Raw genomic sequence first — 8,025 nt, forward strand, 5'->3', positions numbered from 1 at the left:
TTCCGATCCCAAGCGGGAACACAAACATAGTCCAGAGTTTTCACTGGCGGCACAGCCCCAGGAAGCCACTCTTTGAAATGACACAGCGTTTTTTCTGCTGCTGTTGCCGAATCAGGAAATCTCTCTACAGCACGCCACCAACAAACAGCAAAAATCTGTGTTAAACTCTCTCTCCCTTTTTAAGACTTCTCAGGTTTTTTAAGTGGGTTTAGTTAGCCACACGTCTGGGCGTCATTTGTAGTAATATGGAGCGGCGGCTGGGCTGCGTCCCCAATACCCCAGCCGCCCGGCTCCGGCTAGCTTATGCCCCAAATAATTACACGGACACTGTATTCTTTTAAACACTGCTCTGGCCCATTTCTAATAATCTATGTAGCGCCCCTAGGTGCGCTTACCGGGAAGATTCTAGCCTAAGTCCATCCTGGGTCGGAGCTGGGGCATGGTGTGCGTCTTCCCTGGAGCAGGTAGCATGGCGTCTCTCCTGCGTCTGCTCCGGAGAGCGGAGCTGTGGAGTCTGACCTCACTTCCTCTTCCTCCCGGCATTCTGTTCTGTTTACTCCACCCACCTAAGGGTGGGCCTATCCAATGGGCCTAGCAGTTTCTTTATTGCTTAACCAAGGAAATCAACAGATTGATATATGACACTCCCACATCAGTGAATTCCATTTGAATTTAGCATGACTACAAGTATACTTCTGAAACCATTGAAGAATTTGATCCTTTATGATGTGACTAACCATTAACTTGCATGTCTTTTTTTTTTATGTTTCAGTGACACTTTTCCTTGCTTTAATTAACTTGTTGCCTTTTTCTGCTTGTGAAATGAGCTTTCGATTACAAAATATCAAACTACACTCAAAAGAGGGTGTAGAAAAGGCTGGCCATTGGCACAGCATGGAGAAGCTCACAGGGAAGGGCTGAGAGCAGCGCAGGTGGCAGAAGTGGGGAATGAGGGAAGCAGTGGTTACACACGTCACAGGAAGCTAACCTAAGCAACGGGGTGAATGCTAATGTCAGCACAGGGCGACTGGTCACTACCGGGGTGGGTGGCGCAGTGTTTGGGTTTAGGCTCTACACAGCAGTACGACTTCTTTCAGTTAAGAGTTCTTGGCTTGCACCGATTACAGGGTGGCTGGAGGGTACAGGACCCATTTGTTAGTTTTTCAAAATGCTGTCATAGACCTGGTAGATGTACTGAGAGACTTCAGGAGCTCTGCGCTTCAGCGACAGCGTATAATTGGGGTTTCCTGGCTGGATCCGTAGCTCAGCCAAAATCCAAATGCCATTAGTGAGCTTCAGGGACTGGTACAGCATGTCTTGCCCTTCCACATTCCTCTTGGCACTAGTGTAAACATTGTTGTTTTGCAGCTTGCTGAAAACTGTGTCAGCATTTAAATGACGTTCCTTAATCTGAAACTGAAGTTCATTTTCATTGGGAATATCCTTCCATGTTGCAAGGAAGACCTGGCGTTCCATTTTGCCATCTTCTACAAAAAGCACATTGAGTGGGATGAGGCAGCTGAAGTAGAAGACATCAATATTGTTTTTAACAGCCACCTGCAAGTTATTCAGAGGTTCCATCTTCATGACTGGGCCCAAGGTGTTGAGAGGCAGAGAGACATCAATGCTCTGGTTTGGCATCAGTGGAGTATGAATGGCCACGGGTGTGCTCGGGATGACACCAAAACTATTCTTGTTGAACTGGATGGCAAAGTCTGTCATGTGCTGCAGAGCTTTGTTGGTGAAGTTCATTTTCATACAGATGTGCCCTTGGCGATGAGTGAACATGCCCGAGATTCCAAGCCTTTAGCCTTTACTGCAGGTAGCCAGACTGCTTTAGGAGCCATGTATCCACCAGGCGCCAAGCCTATCCCCGTGGAAAGTTCAAACAGGTCATTCAAACCGCTGCTGACCACAGCAGGGGTAGGAGAAGGAGCGAAGGTTGCAGGCACCGATGGTGGGATGAAGGACTGTCCTACCAGGCTATCTATCCAGTCCTCCTCCTAAAAGGCCCACAGCTCCCATCTGCATGGAGGACACTTGTGTCATATTCACTGGGGGACCAAGGTCAAGATTTAAAAGATCCCCCAGAAGGTCACCTTGAGAGGGGATAACCTGAGGCTGTTCCAGGTTGGTTGCAGTGGTGGTGCCAACAGGGCTGTCCCCGGCATCAGTGCTCCCGTGATGAATGGGCAAGTGCTTGCAATGAATCCCATGACTCCCTTCCACAAAAGCATTTGGAGGCCAAAGATCCAATGTGGCAGATGAGCTCATCCAGGAGGGTAGGCTCTAGGAGGTCTGTCTCCTCAGAGATCAGTGGCTTCTCAGACAGCACTACTTCTTTGGCTGTTACAGGGTCAGTTGAAAGAAGGCGCCAATAAAACCCCCCCCCGATCTCGAAGGTCAGGATTATCAGAATCCTGTGTGGCCAAGCTCAAGACCTGTTGGACCAGTTCCTGTGTTTCTGATGGCTTCTTGAGAAACAGCTTCACTATGGCAGTAAGCAGCATGAGCTGCACCTGGGTACTTTCATTATGAAAACCCTCCAGGAAGCTCTCTAGTAATTCATCAGCATTATCGATTCTTTCAGCATATTCTCCTACAATCCAAATCATAGCTGCTCGAGCATCGGGCTCATCCAGGGAGTCCAAGTTCTCACAGAGAGTGGCAATGATACTTTCATACTTGTTGGGGTATTTGCGGAAGATGTCCCTGATGACAGCAATTGCCTCTTGGACCACATAATTTACTTTGGTCTGGATTAGGTCAAGCAATGTGCTTACACAGCGTTCTGCTGATTGCTCCACTTTGATGGCACACCGTCCAATGGCCCTCACAGCTTTGCCAACAAAGTCCGCGTCGACCTCAGTGGCATATTCCTTCAGCTCTGCCAGAGCCTGCGCAATGTTAGCCTGGGATGCAAGACGAGTCATGATGTCCAACTTCTCTAGTTTAACATAGATGGGATCATTGTACTTCACAAAGAAGACTTTAATTTCCTGCTTCAAGATTTCAGGCCTTTTCTGAACAATTAGATTGATGTTCCTCAGGGCGACATACTGCACTTCTGGCTCCCCCGACAGCAGAGTGACAAGCGGAGGTGCTAACTTCTTGAGCAGCATATTATAGTAGTTGGAGTCCTTGGGTAACAGCTCCAGGAACTTCATCAGGACTTTCACCACTGAAAGCACCACCGCAGAGTTGGCATGGGAGAGCCGAGCATGAGAGACTCGCTCACAGATGCTCTGGGCTTCCCGGTTGTAATTAGACAGGCAGTCCAGGATGAAAATCTGGCCCCATTCAGTGCACTCATTTAGGGCTGTGAGCAGCTTATTGATATTCTGAGGGTTCAGATCAAGTAAGTTGCTGTTTGGGTGAGATTCACTGATCTCAGACAATGCCGCCACAGCGTTAGCCACCACCATTGGATTTGAATCTGCTATGAGATCCTGCAGAGAATCCAGAAATCCCTGGTCTTCCACCATCTGGGCATTGATATCATGGAGTTTTGCCACACAGACTGCTGCTATTTTCCAAACATAGGGGTCTTCATCTTTCAAGCACTTGCGGAGGGGTTCACAGAGATATTCTGTAATCTTGTCCACCCGGATACACCCCATGGTTCTAACTGCCAATGCTCAAATCAAAGGATTAGGATCTTCACAATCCTTCACAAAGCTGTTGCCAGCCATGATGGCCATGTCTGGCTGACTCTTGGCATAGTTCATCAGATAGAGGTCCACCAGCTTCTTCAGTTCCAGGTTGTCAGTCTGCATACAGTTCACCACATCTGGGAAGAGAGAGCAAACATCCTTCCCCACGGTCATAGCAGCATTCCTCTTCACAGCCTCCTTCCTCTTTCCTTTCTTTTCATTGTTGAGTTCAGCTTTTAATTCAAAGATTTCTCCCTTCTTATTGGTTGTGAAGTACTTGGAGTCAGTCATGATTCTGGATTTTTAGAGTGTACCAGAGGCAAGGGCGGGGTGGCGGCGGCAGCCGGAGAGCACAGCTCGGGTGATGGTGTAATGGTTTTCTGCCCGTCACGATTCTTTCTCTAACTTGCATGTCTTAATTAGCTTTTATCTCCAGGAACTGAGTGAGGCATGTCCCGGGTTTGGGACCTAACAGTGAAGTCATAGTTACCAGATGCGTAGGTCACTTTTCTGTTTATCAGTCCCGTTCTCTGTTGGGCACCACCACTTCTGTTCCACCACGTCTTGACTTTTGTGAACCTGCTCTGTGGACATTCCTATACTAGTATAAATGAGGGCCTACTTTCAGAGTTTTTGTGCACACACCTACAAGTGGTTTCTGGGTATTTAACATCCTTTGAACTTTTAAGCTGCCTTCCTCAGGCCAACGGTGTATGAAAGTTCCATGTTCTTGGCGTCTTCACCAACACTTGCTCTTATCTGTTTTTTATTTTAGGAATCCTAGTGTGCCTCAAGTAGCATGTCACGGTGGAGACATGTTTACCTTTTTGGTGACTAGCTGTGTTGAGCATCTTTTCAGCTAGATATTGGGCATTTGCATATCTTCTTTGAGAGCATGTCTGTCCAAACTCTTTGCCAGTTTCTACTTCTTTTTTATTGTATCATTGACTTTTTCCCTGAATCTGTCAAGATCCAGATCTAGATAATAGCAAGGTATATACTAATCTATGATAAAGAATAACTACTGTCAGATTTTTATAGGAAATAAATTCAAGTTTTCTCCTAACTCAGAAAAGGTTATATACTCACTAGACCTTTTGTTTCCCGTTTTCTTTTTTTTTCTGGTGTTTTGGTTGTTGTTTGTTTTTTGTTTTCTCTTGTTTTGTTTTGTTTTTCAAGACAAGATTTCTCTGTGAAGCCCCGGCTGTTCTGGAACTTGCTTTGTAGACCAAGTTGGTCTTGAATTCAGAGATCCGCCTGCCTCTGCCTGCCAAGTGTTGGGATTAAAGGCGTGCGCCAACACCATCCAACAACTTCTGTTTTTTAAACATAGTAAGAGCATTACATTTTAAATATTTTATGTAAACTTTAAAAAGATCTAACTGACACAGAACTATTTTATTTTGTTTTGTTTTCGTATCCTTGAGATAGGATCTCACATAGCCTGGACTAGCCTGGTACTCACTGGAGAGACCTTGAACTTCTGATTCTCTGACCCCATCACCCATGAGCTGGGAGTAAAGGCAAGTGCTACACATCTGTTTTTGTGTGGTACTGTGGGTTATATCCAGGGCTTCAAGTATGCCAGCCAAGTACTCTGACAACAGAGATATACCCCCAGCCTCAAGCATTTTATCTATAGTATGTAGATTAGCAATATCCACACGATAGTGTTATTATAAAAAATGAGTGTTTCACTATAATAACCACCTAGAGTCAGTGATTCTCAACCTTCCTAATTCTGTGACGCTTTAAAAACAGATCTTCAGCAGGGCAGTGGTGGCGCACGCCTTTAATCCCAGCACTTGGGAAGCAGAGGCAAGCGGATCTCTGTGAGTTCGAGGCCAGCCTGGGCTACAAGAGCTAGTTCCAGGACAGGGTCCAAAGCTACCGAGAAACCTTGTCTGGAAAAACAACAACAACAACAAAAAAAGATCTTCATGTTGTGGTGACTCCAACCATGAAATTAATTTTGTTGCTACTTCGTAACTGTAATTTTGCTACTGTTATAAATCATAATGTAAATATTTGTGTTTTCCAGTCGTCTTAGGCGACCCTGTGAAAGGGTTGTTTGATACCCAAAAGGACCAAAAGTACTGTCATAGCTTAATGTAGTACCTAATATACATTAGGTACCATCATTAATACATGTGAGCTGAATTAATAAAACATCCTAAGTCTCACATTAATAAGCCCACGCTTTCTTACCAGCCTCTTCAGGAAACTGCGAGGACAGTAGAATAAAGGACACTAGCGGATCCCTGTGAAATGGCTGGCTTGTGATGCCTTATGCGTGGAGTACCTTACTCCCCAAACGCTATGATATGTGTGGAGCCAGTTGCTCCAAAGATGGCAATGCTACAGTTCCACCTGACTTCGTTATTAAAGGATAATCTTGATAGATGGGGTGCTCAGGTTTGGAAAGATGCAAAGGTCCCCATGTTGGTAGCTCTGTAAAGCTGAGTCCTTTGCCAGTCAACACCTTTTCTGCATTGATGCTCTCAGTATCAGTGTTGCAGAATGCCCCAGCGGGAGGTGCACTTATCAAAGTTACCTAAGGGGAAAGGGAAATACAGAAATACTGATGCAGCAGGCAACCCGGGACATTTGAGTGTTTAAACATGGGGGTGCTTACGTTTGTTTTCGAAATGATTGCATGCCAAGTGTCATTAAAACTAATATTTCAATTGATGTTTTGTAACCCATATTTTATTAATCATGGAAATTTCAGATGGAATCCTCCCACTACTGACTAATAAAGTTAGTAAATCTTCAAGAAACAGTAAGATAATATTACATAAATCAGGAAGACTTCCTGGTTACCCCAGCATATAATCCACCATGACCAACAGAATTTGATATCCACCTCACTCTGAGCAAGATTTGACTCTGGGCATGAGGCAAAAAAAAAATGACACAATGGAAATTTGAAATTTCATTTTCTGTGATGTCAAATTGTCTATAAGGAGCATAACAGGGTATAATACCTCTAAAGTAGAAGTCCTTCTTAATGCAGTTTATACAGTTTCGTCAAGAATAGCTGAAAGCACACAGGGAAAAATTATTACTTTCTTTGGACTTAAGGAAAAAATATTTTAACTAAAGAAAAAAAAAAGACAAAATCAGAAACCTCAGGGCAGGAAGCTGGAGAGATAGTTCAGTCATTAGAAGTCTTGCTGCTTTTGCAGAGGACCCACGTTCTGTTCCCAGTGCCCACATAGTGTCTCACAACTGTCTGAAACTCTAGTTCCGGGGATCTAGTGCCCTCTTCTGACATCCACAGCACCAGTCAGGCATGTGATACATGCACACATACATAGACAAAACACCTATACATAAAATAAAATAATCTAAAAATAGCCCACTCTTTGCTAACTTGACATTATACTGTTTTAAGAGAAAGACTCAGCATTTCTAAAATGCATATTTAACCTTGCCGAACACTGACAGCCTTGACATGAGAGCTTTAAGGAAGACTCTCTCCTCGAGCTATAGGCACAGAGCAGGCATGGAGAACGTTGCAGATTTGATTCCAAACCTAAACTGGAGTGGATTTCTTTCCTGAGTTACCCTAGACAGAATAAAAAGACCAAGGCGCTCTGGCCAGCACAATGCGCTCCTGAGGCAGACTTTGAAACAACCCCAGAACAGACAAGCAGTTCAATGCCCTCTATGCTGTGCCACCCACCTTAGGAGAGTTCTCTTCTACTGGGTCTAAAGCAGGCTTTCCCTGAGCCTCCAGTGATTCTGACACTTCCTACCTGTGGGAGGGAAGAACCAGTTCATGTCCTCCGACTGCTCCTTGTGCACTGGGGCACCCACACCCAACATCTGCGCCACCCCCAGCAAATAAATGGATGCAATGAATTCTTAAATATACTTGTGTATTTTATTTTATGTGTTCATGTATAGTTGCTTGTTTATATGTGTAGACAAGCATTCAGGTGCCCAAGGAGTCAGGTCTCCAGGAGCTGGAGTTGCAGACAGTTGTGGGCTACCCTGTGTGGGTGTAGGAATCAGACTGAGGTCTTCTGCTAGAGCACCAAGTGTTCTTAACCACTGAACCATTTCTCCAGCTCCTAACACATTGTTCTAAACTGAACACTTGAATAAGATAATTTCCCTTTTCATCTTTATTGTACATCAACTTTCAGTTTCCCTTAGAAATCTAGTTTCAGTTATTCATATTCTTTTTTTTTTGTATTGAGAAAAGGAGGAAAAAAAAACAAGTTTCCACCCCTCCCAGCATCCCATTTCCCTCCCCCTCCTCCCACCCTTCTCCCCCTCCTCCCACCCTTCTCCCCCTCCCCCCACTCCTCTCCCCCTCCCTCTCCAGTCCAAAAAGCAGTCAGAGTTCCCTACCCTGTGGTAA

General features: G+C 44.9%; 1 pseudogene; it reads right to left on the bottom strand.

The window, feature by feature from the left end:
* Positions 1-1,121: 1,121 nt before the first annotated feature.
* LOC142835851 (AP-2 complex subunit beta pseudogene) lies at positions 1,122-4,046 on the bottom strand (annotated as a pseudogene).
* Positions 4,047-8,025: the final 3,979 nt, after the last annotated feature.

Source organism: Microtus pennsylvanicus, chromosome 15 (assembly GCF_037038515.1).
Source record: "Microtus pennsylvanicus isolate mMicPen1 chromosome 15, mMicPen1.hap1, whole genome shotgun sequence".
NCBI classification, from domain to species: domain Eukaryota; kingdom Metazoa; phylum Chordata; class Mammalia; order Rodentia; family Cricetidae; genus Microtus; species Microtus pennsylvanicus.